This window comes from Miscanthus floridulus, chromosome 8 (assembly GCF_019320115.1).
Source record: "Miscanthus floridulus cultivar M001 chromosome 8, ASM1932011v1, whole genome shotgun sequence".
Lineage (NCBI taxonomy): Eukaryota > Viridiplantae > Streptophyta > Magnoliopsida > Poales > Poaceae > Miscanthus > Miscanthus floridulus.
Genome location: NC_089587.1, coordinates 180,705,197 through 180,724,322, shown reverse-complemented (window position 1 = coordinate 180,724,322; position 19,126 = coordinate 180,705,197). Strand labels below are relative to the sequence as shown.

Below are 19,126 nucleotides of genomic sequence, written 5' to 3'. Positions count from 1 at the left end.
TTCCGCAAAGCCATATACTAGTACGACGGACGAGTCTATTCCACGGAAAAGACCGGTCGAGCTCAAGCCAGATCAACTCATGCCGGATCAGATCGCTCTGGGCGTAATAGGTTGTAGACCGCCATGAGTCAGAATTGGCTGTGCAGGACTAAAGAAGCTGAGTTGAGTTTTGTGCAAGTGGTCGTGTTTGGTTGTCTTTATTGTTGGTCTAGTACGAGACGACATTGTGTTTGGTTACATGCATGCATCAGTTTTTTATTTTGTCTGACGTATGAGTCCCTCCATCCTAGGTGAATCTAAGTCATCCTGTACCATGAGGGAAAGAGAAATATAGAAGACGGAGACGTGCGGGATGGAGGAGGGCAAACGAATGAAAAGATACAGGCAAAAGGTGCGAGCAGGGCAACCAAACACGACGTAAATGCACGGAGAGATGTAGGATGCCCCTTCAGATGTCCTGATTCGGGCAACCAATCACCCTCTCTATGAACCAAAACACGCTGAAATTTGTCACTTTCTAGCTGCTTTGGTCGACACTCTCAACAGCGACTTAGGAGTACATTTAAAAAACACGCTCTTTTAACATTTAAAAAAACAAATAAAGATTCTGCTGCTGTGGCCTGTGGCCAGGTAATGGAACATGAATACGCTCAAAAATCAAAATAATGTTGTGATCACAATCGTTTTGGTTTTTCAACTGAAATATGCAGGTTCTGATGAATAAACGCCGGACGATTGTGTATAAGGTTCAGCGCAAAGCGTGGAGAAAGTTCAAACAAGGAACTGTAGCCTCGTGCTCGCACAAACAAGCGGCAACCAAAATCCAATCGGAAAGAGAGGAACGGAAGAACTTACGGGCTACAGCCGCTCAGCGACACGGCTTTTTCATCATGGTTTATTTTTTTAAGGAAAACAACGGCAACCGTCATCAGCTGAGACGGCAATAGTTAGGTCAGTTTCAGTCAGTATTTTACGTCATTGTTGAAACAGTGTAGGTGTAGATCAGTTTCATCCTAATAAAACTCATTAATACTATGACACGTCAGCTTATTTAATGCTTATAAAATCTCATAAAACCTTATTGAGACAGACCTTAAGGCGAGCGGTCATTGTCAATGGAGTCATTTACATTTTCGAGGTGCAAAGTTTTCCCAGATGCCGGGTGCACAAGTATCATTATCAAAGGAATCTGTCTATGGAGTAACCACAGAAAAAAAACATTTAGAGGTGCCAAGTTTTTTACAGATGGTGGGTGCAGAAGCATTGTTCTCAAAGGAATCAAAGCACAGATTATAATAATGCTTCGTATTTGGGGGTTTTCCATTGCTTCTGAAAACTCTAATAGGTCAGGTGCATCAGACTGAGTGATTAACAGAGGAGAGCAGGGACTTTAGCAACAAAAGATTCGGTTTTAGGGTGACTAAAAAAAGGCGGGAAAGCTTCCATCATGGTGTGAGTGCCGCACCAAAGATCGGCCCAAAACGCCGTCATATTGCCATTACCAATGAAGACCTTAGTTTCAGATCGGCCCAAAACGCTGCCATCATGGATTCTTGCACCTGCCATTTCAAATGTGTTTATCAATGTCAAGGGGTTGAGACAAAAGATGCTCAAAACGTTAGTCAGGATTCCCTATCATCCTGAGCCTGTTTAGAAGAGGGGGAATTTTGGATGAGGAAGTTCACATCTCTACCAAAACCTAACAAAAACCCTATTTACACACAGGGCCATCAACGGCCTGCTGTAACAGTAACACCAGCCACTGTGTATTCATAGCTACATCGAGCTTTCGTGTTTGCTCATATTCTCAAGGTTGCTATCCTGCAAGCATCCAGTTAAACATGGAGTTCTGCTCTGAAAGCTTATGCAGCATTACAAAAAAAATCACTGGTACAAGAGTAACTTTCAGATAGAGATAATAAGAACCAAAGTAATTCTACGATGCAAGATACAGTGATAAACAAGTCCAAGGTCTCCCTTCCCTCTTTTCAGAAAGGATGCATTCAGTTAACAGTCTTACAGATGGCGTGTTTGCTCTGCAAACTAAACTATTTACAAAATTGCATTTCCCTAGTGACTAGATATCACAAATTTACAATCGCTTCTCCTGTGATAAGAATCACTGGATGCTAATTGAAAAATCATGAGATACACTGAAGCAAGGAACTGCAACCTTGGTTAGGTCCTGTTCGTTTCGCTGAAATTTGGCTTATGTTGCGAGAGGAAAATATTATTCTACTTCAGCAATACTTTTCAGCGAACGAACGGTGTTTTCCTCTCGCAACAGATCAGCATAAGCAGCAGCATAAGCAATATTTCAACTAAACGAACAGGACCTAACCTAGGCTGCAGTTCCTTGCTTCAGTAAGAAAGTACTAGCATCGAGTCCCTGCTTGATTCACTCAGTGTCATGTTCGATTCCAATCCTTGCCTACCAAAATGCCACGTTATTTTTACCTATCTTCCCAGGTAATGCTGGATCAAGCCTGGTCTAGCTGACCACTGACCAGTTCGGGATGCCAAAGTGGAAAGGCCCATGGAGGACAAACAGCTATCCTTCAGGGCTCCTGGTCCCTGAACCTGAAGAGATGATGGTGAATTCGTGGCCCAATTGTTGTAGGAACCATGGACGAAGCACCAGCTCTAGCAGTGTCACTCAATCCACCATGCCCCAATACACCTCCACCAGGAGGCGTGCTTGTCGTGCTCTGAACCGGCAAAGAGGGAACAGCAGTGGCCACAGGAGCCGCACCAAGAATACCAGCGCCACCTGACGCCGCGGCATTCCGACGAAAGGCAACAGTGGCTGAGGCTGTGGTTGAGCTACTCCCCTTCGTCGTCAGCCGAATCTGCGGGTTCGAGCAAAGAAGTGGCAGCTTGGGTGTCAATGCAGTGTCCTCGGACTGGAGCTGGACAGTTGGCAAGGTAGCAGCTGCTCCATTGCTCTGGTCACCATTGTCCGCGAGTGCGGCAGGGGCTTGCTTTCTCTTCCGCGCCCTGTGCGCGAGCCGGCAATGGAGCTCGCACCCGTCGAACACCTTGGTGGGCTCCTCGAGTGCCTTCCTGAGGCCCTCAGGCGTCTTGTAGACGAAGATGGCGTAGCCCCGAAACAGCCCAGTGGCGCGGTCAGAGCCCAGCGGTCAGGGGTCCCTCCTAAATCTCACCAACTTTGGAGAAAAACTCCCTCAGGTCGTCACGCCCAGCGCGCTCGGGCACGTTGTCCACGAACAGCTTGCGGTCGGAGAACGAGGAGGAAGGGGCAACGGGGCCGAGGGAGGCGAGTTGGCAGGCGACGGGCCGGCCGTCCACGCACTTGGAAGAATCGGCGAGCGCGCGGCGCGCGTCGGAGCGGCGGCGGAAGGTGACGAAGCCGTAGCCCCGGCAACGGCCGGTGGCGCGGTCGGCAACGGCGTGGCACTCCTCGAGGGCGCCGAAGGGGACGAATGCGGCAGCCAGCGCCGGGGCCGAGGCCGTGCACGAATAGGCGGCGATGCGCGGCGTCGCAGGCGGCAGAGGCGGCGACGCGAGCGAGGAGGGCAGGGTCACGGAGGCAGGCGTCGGTCAGGAGGTCCAGGAGCTCGTCCCTGGTGAATGGCTCCAATAGTCTACCGATATCCTCCTCGTCGGCCTCCGACACCTCCTCGCACTCGCCGGCCGCCGAAATCTCCGCCTTTGGTGGGCTCATCGTCGTGGAGTCGTCGTCGACTTCTCCGCCTTCCGGCTCTCGATCGACTCGCTCCGCCGGCGGCTGCACCTTGTGGGGCCGCTTCCGCCGACCCATGGGCGCTGGATTTGGGAGTGGGGCTCCGCGAGATTGCGCACTTGCCGGAGGTGCAGTTATTACATAGTACATCAAGAACTGCGCACACATGAGAGTATTTGCATTCATCACAGGCCAGTGCAGCAGCAATAGTTGACACTTATACCACCTACGCCAGGGGTGACTTTGCAACATCCTTCTGCATTCTCCATCTCCACCTGATAAGTAGGCAGCACGTAATAGAGCAACAGCAAATCGATTAATAATTGCACTTCGAATTTTGGTTAAAAAACTTCAAATATAAAAAAAAACAAAGACATGCAAAAAAGAAAGGAATATATGTTCAAGTTTGAACATAGAAATCAGTTCAAAACAAACATTTAGAAACGTGTCATAAAAAATTATACCTGGAAAGGTATTCCGGCTTGGTGCCTACCCCCTCTGTCCCTTTATTAGAGTCGTTTTAGCTTCTGACAAGGTCCGTCAGAGATTAAATGAATGTGGACAGAGGAATAGTCTAGGTACACGGTACAAGCTATGAACGTGGACAGAGGTACCGGCTGCCACAGCGACAGTCAATACGGGACAGAGGGAGTAGTTGCATATAGTGACTTACCAAGAAAATCGTAGCCGCAACAAGTACTGCTATGAACAAAACCATAGTAGTAGTATCCATCTTGACATGCCACACGATGACAGACAATAAAATATATACGGGAGTCGTCTTATATTAGGTATGATTTGTTGTGCCACCACTGCCTACTACTTAGGTCCTGTTTGGTTCAAAGCTCCTAAAATTTTTAGGAGAAGTTTTAGGAGCTTTTATGAGGCTGCCAAAACCTCCTAAAAAGTGTCTAATTTCATCTCCTAAAACTGACTAAAATCAATAAATACACTAGCAAATAGATCATGCAGCCCTCCTCTTTACCCCTGCTCCTTCTCTGCTCCCATCGTGGCCCTCGCTCTCCTCCTCCTCGCCGTCTCCGCGGAGGTGGCCATCTCGACGGACGGGAGCGTGAGCAGCTCCACCACGCGCCGCCGCCTCGTCTTGGTCGTGGCCTTCCCCCTGTCCGTCGGGGAGCACGGGCGGCGGAGCACAGGTGGCGGCGGGGGCGGGAGGAGGTAAGAGGGGCGGCACCGACTCGGGCCCCATGGCGACGGGGAAGACGGAGGGTACATGGAGGTGAGCAGCGCCGCCGCCATCTCCAGGTCCAGCGCGAAGGAGCGGCGGACCGGTTTGGGGCCGGCGGATCCAGCGAGGTGAGGCCGGAAGTGTGGGCGGGCGGGGCGCGGGAGACGGATTCGGTGGGCACCACGCGGGAGAGGAGATTCCGGCGGGTGGCGGCGGCGGGGATTCGTCGGTGGAGGGTAGGGGCCGCAAGAGGGAGGCGCGGGTGGGAGGGAGGGTGTGAGAGAGAGGGGGCAGGGCAAATAAAGGAGGGGTAGTGGGGTCAAGGATGGACGTCAGGAGCTTTTAGGAGGGGATGGAGCTCCTAAAGTTTTTGGTCGTTCCTAAAGTTTTTAGAAGCTTTTAGGAGGAGGTGTTTGGCCCTTTAGGTAAATTTTATTCAGATTTTAGCTCCTAAAACTTTTAGGAGGGGTAACCAAACAGGGCTTTAGTTACTTACTAGGTAGCGTGCCCGTGCATTGCTACGGGACAACTAAATCTTTTGTACTAAAAACACACGGATCGCACGATAAGATAACAATACTGTTAAATTAAATATCGACGTCAAAGTGATATTTAATTCAAAAAGCAAAGTTCGTGAAATTAACACAGTCACGGAGAGCGCGACGTCGTAGGCTCACAAACTCTACTGTATAGACTTTTCGTGATACGGCTAAGATAATATTTTATATCGGTACAAAGAATTCTACGATATCCATTTCTTTCATGCGCCAATAAATCTATGAATAAATTCCGCTGTATCTCCATATAATCATATACACACAGGTTTGAGTATATATGTAAATAGGTTCGTGCACATGCGTTGCTACGGGACAGCTAAACTTTTGTACTAAAAACACACGGATCGCACGATAACATAACAATATTGTAAAAGTATATGAACGACGTTAAAGTGACATTTAATCCAAAAATCTAAGTTACACAGTCACAGAGAGCGTGGCGTCGCGGCTCACAAACTCTACTGTGTAGATCTTTTTGTGATACGGCTAAGATCATTTTTATACCGGCAGGAAGAGATTTTTGATATCCATTTTTTCGTGCGCCAATAAATCCACGAATAAGTTCCACCACATCTCCATATCATTCTGTACACGTCGCTGGCAAGCGAATTAGCCACAACTTATGTAATTAGTTTTATAATTAGCTCATGTTTAGTCCTCCTAATTGATATCTAAAAATTCAATGTGGCATGGACTAAAGTTTAGTCCTAGGATCCAAACACCTCTGACTTTTGACTCATGCTGGCTGCTCACTTGTACCACCATGCCTATGTGTCTGCACATATATACTCTAATGCCAGAACGTCTAAGATGGTCTTTATTGTCTACCCTTTAAAAATATCATAACTTTAAGGTTGCCATTTGTGTATGATATAGGATTGGGATGCTTTGCACTGATCCATAAGGGTGTCCATAAGAGTCAAAAAAAATTTATGTCATTATGATGTCTAAGCTTACCAATCAGATAGAGACGAGCTTGGTTGTTAAAATATTTTCAACACTGCTTTCATATACTCCCTCTGTCCCAAAATAGAATTCATTCTTGCTTCCTGAGAAGTTAACTTTTTTTTAACTTCGACCAATTATATATAAAATAATATTAATATCTATAATACATAATTAGTATCATTACATAGAACATTGAATATGTTTTCATAATAAACTTATTTGAAGATATAAATATTGCACGTATTTTTTACAAACTTAGTCAAAGTTAAAAAAGTTTGACCTGCACGTATCCCATAACGACTTATATTTTTGGGTAGAGGAAGTATATGCTAATGGGAGTAGTCAACTGGAAGTGGTGATGAACACAATACTACTTTCATATTATATGCTAATGGGAGCACGAAGAAATGCAGGGGAATGGACCTGTATATTAATAGTGGGAATATTCATTTAGGAAATTGCAGAAGGTTCACCAGTCTTACCATGTATAACCTGCACATCTTTTATTTGGCATCACTGATGTTTCCTTTCATGCATGATTATTGTTTTCTTCCATGCATGATTATTGTTTCATGCATGATTATTGTTTCCTTCTATGCATGATTATTGTTTCCTTTCATGTATGATTATTGTTTTCTTCCATGCATGTGGCCTCAGGTGATCGATTTATTTTCTTCAAAGCATGTGGAGATCGTAGGGATGACAATTTCTTTTTCTATCACACCTTTCCTTTTCTCGCTCGCTCGTTGGACAACGTGGGAGGTGGGATCGATCGCATGGGGTGGCAGACGGACGAACCAAGGCAATTGTCGCACCAAAACGGTGTCCACACTCAGTCTACCCAAATTTTTGTCCCCAATGGAGATGACATTTCCTCCTGTCCACACAAGATTTTGCAAAAAAAAACACCATATGAAAACCAACGACCCAGGTCTATTCCCGAGAGGATTCACCTCGATCCGACAGGACACGGTCACTTTGATGCTTCAACGCACCCACCGGCGGCCTTTGGTGACGCACGGGATCCTCCACCTGCGGGTCGTAGCTTCGAGGATCCGGACCGGAGTCTTTTCCAAGAAAACTGTCTTCGAAGAGATATGGATCGATCCATATTCCTCCCACCTGCCTCTTCCATCTGCGACACTCGGCCACGGCCCTAGGCGGACCAAGCGGACGTGGCGAGCACCGCATGATGTCGCAGGGCACAGAGTCCTGGAGATGCTGCAGCCGAGGCACGCCGTCGCAGCACGCTCATGCCATGCGTGGGCGGGGCCACAGATGCGGCGCTCGCGCGGACAAGGGCAGCGGCGGCGGCTCAGCTCCCCGTCGTGGGGAAGGTAAAAGGAAATGAGTGGGGATTGGGGTGGGTGCCGGGTGAGGTGCCACGTGGCACCCGAGGTGCGAGCACGGTGGCCACGGTGCATGGGCGCGTCCGCAAACGCGCTCACGTTTGCGCGCACAAGGGCAGCGGCTCTGCTCCCTGTCGTGGGGAAGGAGAAAGGGAGTGGGTGGGGGCTGACGGGCGAGCCCCTGATGACAGTGAGAGAGGGAGGAGGGAGGGAGGAAAGGTCAGGTGGGCTCTTGGCCTTTCGGCCTAGGCGAAAGGAGGTATGGCGGGAGTGGCCTTGGGTCGGCGAGGAAGGGAGGAAGCTCTCTAATAAGAATAGATATACTCTCTAATAATATAATCTATGCATTTTCTGTTGGTCCGGATACGATGAAGGTTTAAGACTTGGCACATCCACACCAAATGTTGGTATAGGTGTTCATTCTTGCACCATGTGATTTTCTAACTTTGTCCCATACGTACTTTCTCCATGTATTACTATTTGCAAATATTTTTCTCTCACCTGGTGCTTAGCACACCTGTACTGTGCAGAGCTTTTCTTTAAATTTTCTTTTAGGTGCTTAATAAATTTTGCATCCTAGTTTGTTGGGAGAACTATCAAGTATCTGGCGGTAGCAAAACTTTTATAAGGCTGATAACATATTGCTTTGCCAGCAGCATCCGATGCATTTCTTCCAACATCTTTTTTTTATCCTTATTTACCTCATATGTATGGGTTATAATCCTTCTTTTCCTTTCTTTTAGAATAACTATTCTCTTCAAGCGATCCTCAAGGGAAGCTTATATATGTGTATAGTGTTGCTCCACCACGTTGAGTGCTAAAGGTTTCATCCTCTTAAACATGAAGGTTGATAACTTTGGTTTGTTTGCATGGTGGTACATGTTTCATTGTTTCATCTATCCAGTTCTAGGTGTGCTATGACTAATTTACTATGGTTAGCCCTTTTTCTTGAATTACTCTCACATTTGGTTTTGCAGTGACAGAAATCTACTAAAGCCTGGGTGTACTTTCCTCTCAACATAAACAATGGTGTTCCGAACCTTCAGCAGCAAAGGGTGTATTTGATATGTGGTCATTCATTTTTTTAAAGATTGTAAGACATAGTTGTGTAGCTTACTAAGGTGTACTATTTTGTGTGATTTGTATAGATGATTGTAATTACTAACAATCTTATTCTGATGCTCCTACCATGCAGAATCTGAGTTTAAATGAATGGTTGAACAAATAAAAACAATTTAAAGTCGATGTTATTTATAGATCAGGCAGGCCGTTCTTGCATCAAAAGCGTTTCAGTATTGTATCTGATGGGCCATATGCCCATCCCCCTAAACCTGAAACATGCATGGCACATATAAAAACAAAAACAAAACGGCCCGGCGTTAGCGCGCCTTATCTTCCTACTTATTACTCTACATAATACATCAAGAACTGCGCACACATGAGTACTTGCATTCATCACGGGCCAATGCAGCAGCAATAGTTGACACTTATACCACCTACGCCTGGGGCGACTTTGCAACTGGGTACGCTCCCTGCTTTGTCCTTCTGCATTCATCCTTGCACCAATGTATTCCATAAGCGCAAGTCAAAAAGGGAAAGCATGCTCCATCTCCACCTGATAAGTAGGCACCACGTAATAGAGCAACAGCAAATCGATTAATAATGCAAACATATATATGATATACGCACGTCGAACTTTGGTGTAAAAAACTTCAAATATAAAAAAACAAAGATATGCACAAAAAGAAAGGAATATATGTTCAAGTTTGAACATAGAAATCAGTTCAAAACAAACATTTAGAAACGTGTCATAAAAAATTATACGTAGGAACAAGTATTCAGGCATGGCGTCTAGTTGCATATAGCGACTTACCATCTGCACTGCATGTTTGAGAAAATCGTAGCCATTGCAACAACCAACAAGTACGGCTAAGAACAAAGCCATAGTATTATCCATCTTGACACGCGACATGATGACGACAATAAGATATATGGGGCGTCGTGTTATATTAGTTAAGCTATGACCAAGCTAGTATATGTACGATTTGTTGTGCCACCACTGCCTACTACTTAGTCACTTATTAGGTAGCGTGTCCGTACGTTGCTACGGGATAGCTAACATTTGGTACTTAAAACACACGGATCACATGATAAGATAACAATACTGAATCTAAACACACGGATCACTACTAACTTGCTTTTTAGGTGGCCCAAAAAAAATGTAACAGAGGATCCTGAATCTAAACATTGATGTATTAAGCACCTCATACCAGTAAAAAACCCATGTTTGGCTGCTTTCAATCAGTAGTACAAATATCATATTATTGGATTAGATTTTAAACAGACATCTTCCCCATGTAGTTGCGGGCTGCATGAAAAGTTAGATTTTTTTATAGAAAAAATATATGAACTGTTACTGCTTGTGCCACTGCATTAGTTAGGCATTACTCTTTCAACTTTAGAGTTTAGACCTACTGCTTTTCTAAACCAGAATAGTACTATTTTGAGTTTCTGATATATGCCAACTTCAGATATTTTTTCGCTAAAGATATTTTGAGAACAATCAGAATTTACTTGCAAATGGAGTGCCAATATTTGTAGAACTACAGCTAGCAACAAACGCCTTGATGGCATACGACAGCCTTGATGCTTATTAGAGGTGTATTAAACTGTGTAATGATGACAATGGCAATTCATATTAGGTAACTGGAGAGATGTGGAGCAACTGAAATAACTAATCCATGATGAACTACATGTGAGAGGTGTCAACTTGCTAACACAAATGGAAGATTTCAAAAAGCAGATAATTATGCAGTTCACTAATTCACATATTAATTGAATTGGCTAAACAACTCTCAGCTTATCTAAGGCATTATTTCTTATAGTCTGCGACTAATATACCAAATTTCTGAATGACAGGACCAATAATGGAAGATTTTGTTGCAATTATCTTAAAAAATATGCTCCTGGTCCACTTAAGCTTTTGTACATGTGGTGCCAATCTGTTTATTCAGTGCCACGGCTTAATGAATTGTCTTTAACCTGAGATGATGCCAGTTACTGCAAGCTAGGCCAAGGAAGCTAGGACTTGGTGAGTTTAGACACCTGACTTGAATTTTTTAGTGAAATTATTCTTCCCTGAAAATATCCAGGTACCGCATATTTACATGGATTAAAGCGTGCCTCAGGGGAATTTGTCATCATCATGGATGTGGACCTATCTCACCATGTATAAATCTTTCACCTTTTCTTCTTTAGGTTACTACTTGTCGGTGTTTTGTACAAGCACCGACAAGTAAATTTGTAGTAATGCGCGTTAGGCTCGGATAGTGCACTAAAGGACACAAGATTTATACTGGTTCGGGCTGAATATCCCTACGTCCAGTTCGTTGTTGCTCATGTTATTAGCACCGTGAATGGTTCGTAGTAGGGGATACAAACGATCGAGAGAGGGACAGGTCCCAAGTCTCTGATGGAAGGGTCGAAAGGAGGTCAAGAGCTTGGTAGCAACTTGACTGTGTGTGTGTGTCTTGTGTTGTTTTTCTCCCTCCTCTTTGGAGGAAGCCCATCCCCTTTTATAGATGAAGGGGCTGGCTTTACAAGGGTGAGGGCTTAGAATGCGTACTCTACCTAGTCTTGTGGCTCACGTCTACCCAGCCTGGTTTCTCATTCTGATGAGTGCGAAGGATGATAAGCGCCTACAATACTGTTGACGCCCCTGTAGAATGTCAGGATGTTTGTAGAATACTGCCCTGCGCAGGGTATGGGCTGTAGTGCAGTGGTTTTGACTTATGAGCCTTGCCCAGCCTTGCTTCGCACGCCTTCTGGCTCCTATGAGTCTCTGTCGGAGGGACACGGGGTCGGGGTCCGGAGTAGCGCTGTAGGCAAGGTCCTTTGATTTGGTGGACCCGAGGGGTCGGGAAGCGGGCGCCGCTCCCTTGGGTCCATAACGTGGCGACGGCATGTGCCGTCCTTTGTGGAGATCGCAAATCTTTTTCTGGAGTGTAGTGGCTGTCGTATATCTTCGTCGGGTTCCGTGTCCCAGAGCTGAAGGCGGCGCCTACAACTCTACAGGGCGAGGAGCACGCTCCTGCAATACCTTTTGGGCTCTGCGACGCCCGGAAGGGTCTAAAGCACCCGTCTAGTTGTTCCCTGGCAGTACCTTTTCTGTCGGGGCGCAGGGTATGGTCCTTGAAGCCATGGTTGACCCGAACGTCTTGTCTTACTCTGTGCCCATGATCATGAGGGAACGAAGGAGAAGTTATCAGATAAGTCAAAACCAGTCTTTGGACATCGAACGGGGCAAGGTTCGTCCTCGGTCGTCGGGCGAGACAGAGTCCAGTCCTTATCCCTTGGGCGTGACTGAGCCCACCCCCCGGGGGTCGGGCGAGGCAGAGTCTATCCCTCAACCCTCGGGCGAGGCGGAGCTGTCCCGAAGGCGTCGGGCGGATCGGAGGCCAGCCCTTAGCCCTCGGGCGAGGCGAGGCTAACCCAAAGGCGTCAGGCGAAGGCAGAGACTAGCCCTTAGCCCTCGGGCGGGGCGGGGCTAGCCTAAAGGCGTCGGGCGAGACAGAACCAAACTTCTGTCATTCGGGCAAGGAACGTAGCGGCGCCCTTGTCCGTCCTGAAGTTTTTAACGTTCGATGGTTATTGGTTCCACCTCCTGGGGTACCCCAGTATTAGGTCCCCGACATTACTTTTTTTATGTTTGCTATTTACAATATTTTTCTTCCTAGCCTGCTAACTATTTTTCCACTCTGAACGGCCAAAATACTTGCCAAGCTTTATTAGGTAAGAATCGTTGAAGATATAAGAGTTATTTGGTTTTTACTACATGTTAATTTACATATATTAGTCCACATCCTCGGATCTATTTTTTTAGTACATATAATTCTCAGTCTGATTGTTCTCAAAATATCTTTAGCGACAAAAGAATAATAAGTGTCACGGCCTGATCACTACTAAGAGTATGTGATGACTTAGGCACCTCTGAACTCTGAAGCTATGTGAAGCTATTGTCAGATTTCGTTGAGCCACCTATGTGATGACTTAGGCACCTCTAAAGAATTCATACTGAATTCAGTCTTCAGTTCAGAAAAGTTATGAAAATACATGCAGATTTAATAAGCACGTAATGACCTCTTCTTAAGATGATCTTGGTCATTTAATAAGCATATGTATGCAGTAATGACCTACAGATTTAAGTCACAACGGTAATAAGAAGTTTTGAATGTTTATTATCTCATTGTAACCATTTGTGCAGTAGGAGTGAAATCTCAAAATCCAAATTGTGAGAATTGATCCACGCAATAGAATGTATACTCTTATTAATTATTTGATCATTATTTTTTTGCCAAATACATCATTTAATAATCAGTACTTCACTATTCATATTCAGTGAGAACAATTTGAAAATTGGATTGCGTATACATACCATAAAGTTATCCGTCGATATGGAGAATAGTGATTTGTGCTTAATGGACCAATTGTGTCAATAGTTAAGGTTCAATTCTCATCGGTGAAGCTATCTGTTGTGGCTAGTTGTTTCTTTTTCCCCTTACCAAAAATCTTAGCAAATTTCCGCATAAAAAAAACAAAAGTTACTGAACTTCACTATGTGTATGATTAGTAATAGGCACACAATGTAAGGGAACTAAAGGAATCACAACTCTAAGCATCATATTATGAGTCTAACAGCATGTCAAGATATGACTAACAGGAAAGGCAAACAAGGAGGGTTCTAGCATGTCAATATCATACTCCTAAGCAATATTTTTGTCTACGCAGAGAACTAATCCAGATTGGCAAGAAAATTGTACTATAGAAAAAATAGAGATAGGAATAGCATCTATTTTCAATTTTGCTTGAGAACAAGTAGCATCTGCTTTCAGTTTTTGCAATTGTCGGACTGCTATAGTTTTACCATGCAAAGAAGTGCTGCATCCATATCCTTCACCTCTGGATTCCATCCTTTAACATTGCAATAGTTAATTGACGGACAACATGAAAGCCTAAAGGGTGGGCATACAACCAATCGAAAGCTTTAGATTTTTGGAAAAAAAATTCAGTGAGCTTCCCATGAGCACCACAGCCACAAACTAAACAGATCAAAATGATACTATGTAACACCTAACTCAACAACCTCAATCTGATGACAAAATGCCATGTGTGACCATATGAACTACTACGTTCATGCCTAGGCACTTATCTATTTCTGTCAGTTATCACAACATTAGCTCAATTTCAGTTCAAACTGTATGCTCCACGCGCAAGTATTTGTCAGGTTCACGAGGCAAAGAATGGTTCACAGAATTCCACGAACAGTAAGTGGGAGGAAAAAAACCTGGAAGAATGCATTGCTGCCGGTGACGTGCGTTGGGCGTCAGTGTGTGCGGCGGCCGCGGTGAGCCTACGCTGGGCGACGGCACGTGCGCGGCGGCGACGAGCCTACGTTGGGCGACGGCGTGCACGGCGGCCACGGCGAGCCTGCGTTGGTTTGGATCTCCAAACTCCTTCTGCCGCGGCGTCTTCTGAGTTCCGATCGACAGTGCGAGAAGACAAATGGGCATGCTGGCAACAAACAACGCCCTTATTGGTCCTGCATGCACGGATGTAATCTCCTTCCATCAACGTTGGTTATTTCCTTGTTGGTCATGCATGCAATCGCCACCCATCAACGTTGGTTATTTCCTTGTTGGTCATGCATGCAATCGCCACCCTCGTTCTCCTTCCATCTATTGCGCCGGGCGGACTTCGATCGGGGGCAGGACGTCGTTCTGCCAGGTGGACATTATGTTCCAAATGTTTTCCTTGTAGCTCTTTCCTTTTGAATATCGAAGGGACGCCAACGCGCCTCCGGGTTTGAGGCTAAATCACAGGAGCGGTTTCCTTTTAGCTCTTTCCTTTTGAATAGCGCAAGGTACGCCCACGCGCGTCGGAGCGAGGCTGCGGGAATGCAGCAGGAAGGACGATGGGCCCACAATAGAATGTCGCACCAAAACGGTGTTCACTCTTTAGTCTTTTTAGTTGTGGAGAGATATGTAGAAGTATGGCTAAGAACAAAGCCATAGTATTATCCATCTTGACACGCGACATGATGACGACAATAGGATATATGGGGAGTCGTCTTATATTAGTTAAGCTATGACTGAGCTAGTATAGGTACGATTTGTTGTGCCACCACTGCCTACTACTTAGTCACTTATATGTAGAAGTATAAATGGCAGTAGCCAAATAAAATCAGGTCTGGTTTTAGGCAGTCGCCAAATCAGATCTGGTTTTAGGCGGTCGCCAAATCATATCTTGTTTTATTTTGATCGATATCTCAAAACCATATATTTACATTGATTGTACTCCCTATTATATGATACTTTGGTTTTTTTAATACATTGTTTTAGTTATGTATTTGGACATAGTGTACGTCTAAATACGTAGCAAAACTATATATATGTATATATAGATAGATAGAAAAGTCAAAATATTTTATAATTTGGTAGCAATTCTTCTAGGTGATTACTGGCAGCAATTGTTTCGATTGATATCTCCAAACCATATCTCTGGTCGACATTTATTGGCTTCTGTTTTCGGGGAGAGATTCTTTGTGGGTATTCATGGAAGCATGGTAATAATAATTGGTATGGCATTAATCATGTCCCTGGCGCTTCTATTTCCGGAGAGAGATTATTTGTAGGTATTCATGGAAGCACGGCAATAATTAGTACGACATTAATCACGTCCCTGGCGCCGGTGCGCACCTTTATGGTGACCTCCTGGCAGCTGCTAAACTTTTTTTTTAACGTCCTGTATAAATGCCTGTGCGTTGCAACGAAAAAAAACATTCTCTTTTTTTGCTATCTCTGTGATCGACAATTCTTATTTTCTTTGGGCTTCAATTTGTTCTGTTCTATCCATAATCCTCTGTCAACAAGAGGTTGGATCACGAAGACCAAATTTCAGTACAAGAACGCTCGACTTGTCAAGAATTCTCTGTTGTGAAATAAGGCCAACAACGCTCCAATCTTAAGCTGCACAAAATCTCGCAAAATAAGCATTTTAACCCAAAGCTTAGAGTCCACATGTATTTATCCCATGCGAAGCCAACAAAGCTTCAGGGTCCATAGGTACTTTGTTGATCAGTTCACTACTATAGGTGTCAGAAGGCAGCAAGCAATACAAGGCTATCACAGTTTCAAGTCACATGCACTGCATGATAAAATAAGTTAACGAAAAAAACAGATGGTACAAGCATCCTCCCATTGCAGGCCTTATACTGGGACAACACAGGCTCCTATCTCATCTCATACAAATGCTTCACATGGAGTGATGGGAGTAGAGCTCACAAGGGAAAAGCTAGCAAGGGTGATATTGACAACTGTGCCCTTCACCACCTCTGCCACCCCTCCACAGTGGATGCAAAGGTGGCATTCCACCAGGTTGTTGCCTGTCAACAGCAAAACATGCTGTCACAAAGTGCAGATATGTGCTCAACATACATTGAGCTTCGATGATATTGTAGAGAATGTCTTATAGGGCATAGTCAAGGCGACCATCGTGAAGCACCATCGGCATCATCCTCATTCTTGCCGGTGCTGGTCGTCTGCCATATATCATTGGCTGCCAAAAAATATTATGCTAATAAAGAAAAATAATACATTGCAGTCACAAATATGTGATTTGTGATTGTCATAAAAGGTTAGGTTGGATCACCTGGTTGTAAGCAGGACTGCTGCCACCATATATAAGCACCATATGGATCTTCGTATCAGCTTGAAGCTATTTAAGTTGAAGGCAATCATCCCAGATACTCACGGTGCAAATTATCCCGAAATGACACAGACAAAAAATAAGTAACCATATCATTCATGCTGCATCAGGCTAAGTGCAGTAGTAACTACGCAACCAGCTGAAAGCATATGTCATGTGGTTAGATGAAAGTGCCAATTATATTTAAAATGCTTAGGTGCAAATTACTCTGTAAATTTGTATGGACTCCACAAAATTGCTGTTTTGCTAAGTATTAAGAACTCTGATTATTCCTCAAAAAAGGATTTGAAGAGGAGAAGCAAAAGAAAGCAAATAGTAGACCTGAAGGATGTGCTGATTGAGGCACTTAACGGCAAGGACGACGTCGCCATCGCTGTCATATGTGATAAATTCAGCTAGGCTCATAAGTTATCTTCATTTTATAACCCAATATCAGATTACACCTACAGTCTGCAAACACTCATGCTGTTGGTGACAAATGTACATGAACAGAAATTGATCAGGACTCAGGAGCTCCAAAATGTTCCAACAGTATTTTTCAAAAACAAAAAAAGTTACAATAGGGTAACAACTACTATATCTCCTTTTTTCAACATCACAAGCATCTTACAATGCCCGTCCATAATTGTCACATTGGTTTCTGCTATGCAGCGATACGCCTAATAACACAAACCCAAAGGCAGGCACAGACTGGGGCTTCATTTTCAGTCAAGGTAGGCACCACTGGATAAGACTTATGCTCTTATATATAATTTCTATTCTCCATGCAAACTTGTTTTCATAGCTTCATGGTACCCTTTTCCAATTACTACCTCATATAAAAAGTAATCAAGAGAGCTGCGAGCGAAGCGCTGGAGGACATCGTCGCGAGCGGGGCAAAGGGGAGCCGGATGGACGATATCGTTTGACTTTTTAGTACAACTTAGTGCAATCAAACTGCATCTGAATAGACCCCTTTTTTCATATCCGAAATCATTTTGTTAACTCACATAGGACAGAGAAACAATATGCAATGTTACTGCCCATGTCTGAAACTCTCAATACAGAATCCATCTCTATTGGCACTTCTGAGCTGCACAACTACCTCATATGAAGCTACAATGAACTCTTATTTTAATAATTTAACCCCCATAAAAAATTCCTTCTTTTCTTCAACAAGATAAGGACATTGCTAGGGACAAATGGCTAATTAAAACACAACATAAACATGCTCGAGCTACTTGAAATGAGATTGACTCTGACACTGACTATACAGGTCATCCAATCCCGGGAGCAAGTCTTTTCTATTTTCTTGTATACAAAGTACAGTAACTAACAAACCATAAGCCACCGGATAACTAAGGGGAAACGTATCCCTGAATAGATGAAGAGAGACCAATCGTTAAGTACTTAATGAAAAGGCAAAGCACTGTGCATTTGTGATTACCTATTTTACCAATTCAATAGACTACTGCAGTTTAGTAAAATGCAGGAATACCAGTTGGGGCTGCACAAATGAGATGCTGAAGTGAGGGATTCGATTTCAAGGGAAATCGAAGCGGGAGAGAGAAATCACTTGCCTGTGTGCACAGCTTCGCCAACAAATCACTACACAGCTTCACCAAGAAATCACTGCTGCAAAAAGAATCGAGTCAGAGAGGAGACGTTGGTGTTGCAGGGATTCGAGGAGCACCAGATCGGGGGAGAGGAGACGAAAATGTAGAGAAATCACCTGGCAGAGAAAATGAAAGAACAGCTGCTCATGGAAATGCCCAGCAGACGCGAATGGGGGCGATCTTGTGGGTTTCTCCTCCTGGGAAGAAGGCTCCGCGCAGCACCTAAAGCACGCGGCTCTATGCACCTCATGCCCATCGACGCCTACAGCAGCAGCATCGCACGCCAAGGCACCCCACTTGCGGGAGCCTAGCGGCGGCGCTTGCGGAGAACGCGAGGCGGGCGAGGCGGAGTGGAGACGGGTGCGCGTTCGGAGCCATCTAGGTGGCGGTCCGTCCGGCGCGCGTCCGACGGCGGCCCGTCGCCGGCGGCGTCAGCAGCGGCCCGTCTGGGTTGACGAGGCGGCAATGCGGCCGTGTTGGTTCGTCCTGGCGTCGGTGGCGGCGCGGCCGGGTTGCTTCGTCCTGGCGTCGGTGACGGCGCGGCCACCGGGTGTGCGGGCGAGAGGGAAGGAGGGAGAGATGGCGGCGGCGCAACCGGTGCGGTGGGTGTCGCGAGAGACAAGGGGAGGCGCGCGCGACCGGGGACGAGATCGCCCGATGAGCTGATTGCACGGGGCAGTTTCCTTTTTTTTCGGAAGGGGAGCCGTAGTGCGGGCGGAGTTGCCCCAGGCCGGGCGAAGCGAAGGCTCAGGGGATGGTTTCGCGTCGCCGGGTGGCACGGAATCTGTCCAAATCTTGGGTGGATGCAGGGAGCGAACCGATTTGGTGTCGCAACGGTGGACGAAATAGTTATGAATATTTTAGTCGGAGAGACAAGAAGAGAACTGGGAGCTACTAAACTTAGCACCATGTACGGGTAGTTGGAGTCGATGGTCAGTGAATCCTTCATTCCTCGGTTCCCCGTCCTCTTTAAAATAATGCTTGATTAAATATTTGTGCTTAACGATCTTGGTTCAGCTCGA

The 19,126-nt window shown here is 45.3% G+C and overlaps 1 long non-coding RNA gene and 1 pseudogene across 5 annotated transcripts; both read right to left on the bottom strand.

Moving 5' to 3' along the window:
• Window positions 1–2,558: 2,558 nt before the first annotated feature.
• LOC136470259 (uncharacterized) lies at window positions 2,559–4,963 on the bottom strand (annotated as a pseudogene).
• Window positions 4,964–15,869: 10,906 nt separating this feature from the next.
• On the bottom strand, window positions 15,870–18,848 carry LOC136474177 (uncharacterized). Of its 5 annotated transcripts, none has more exons than XR_010762863.1 (4): window positions 18,221–18,848; window positions 18,069–18,120; window positions 16,453–16,959; window positions 15,870–16,359 (listed from the first exon to the last, which is right to left on the bottom strand). It is a non-coding gene; the product is annotated as an uncharacterized lncRNA (long non-coding RNA). The 5 variants fall into 5 exon arrangements; XR_010762865.1 differs by having other exon boundaries at window positions 16,453–16,882; XR_010762864.1 differs by having other exon boundaries at window positions 16,453–18,123.
• Window positions 18,849–19,126: the final 278 nt, after the last annotated feature.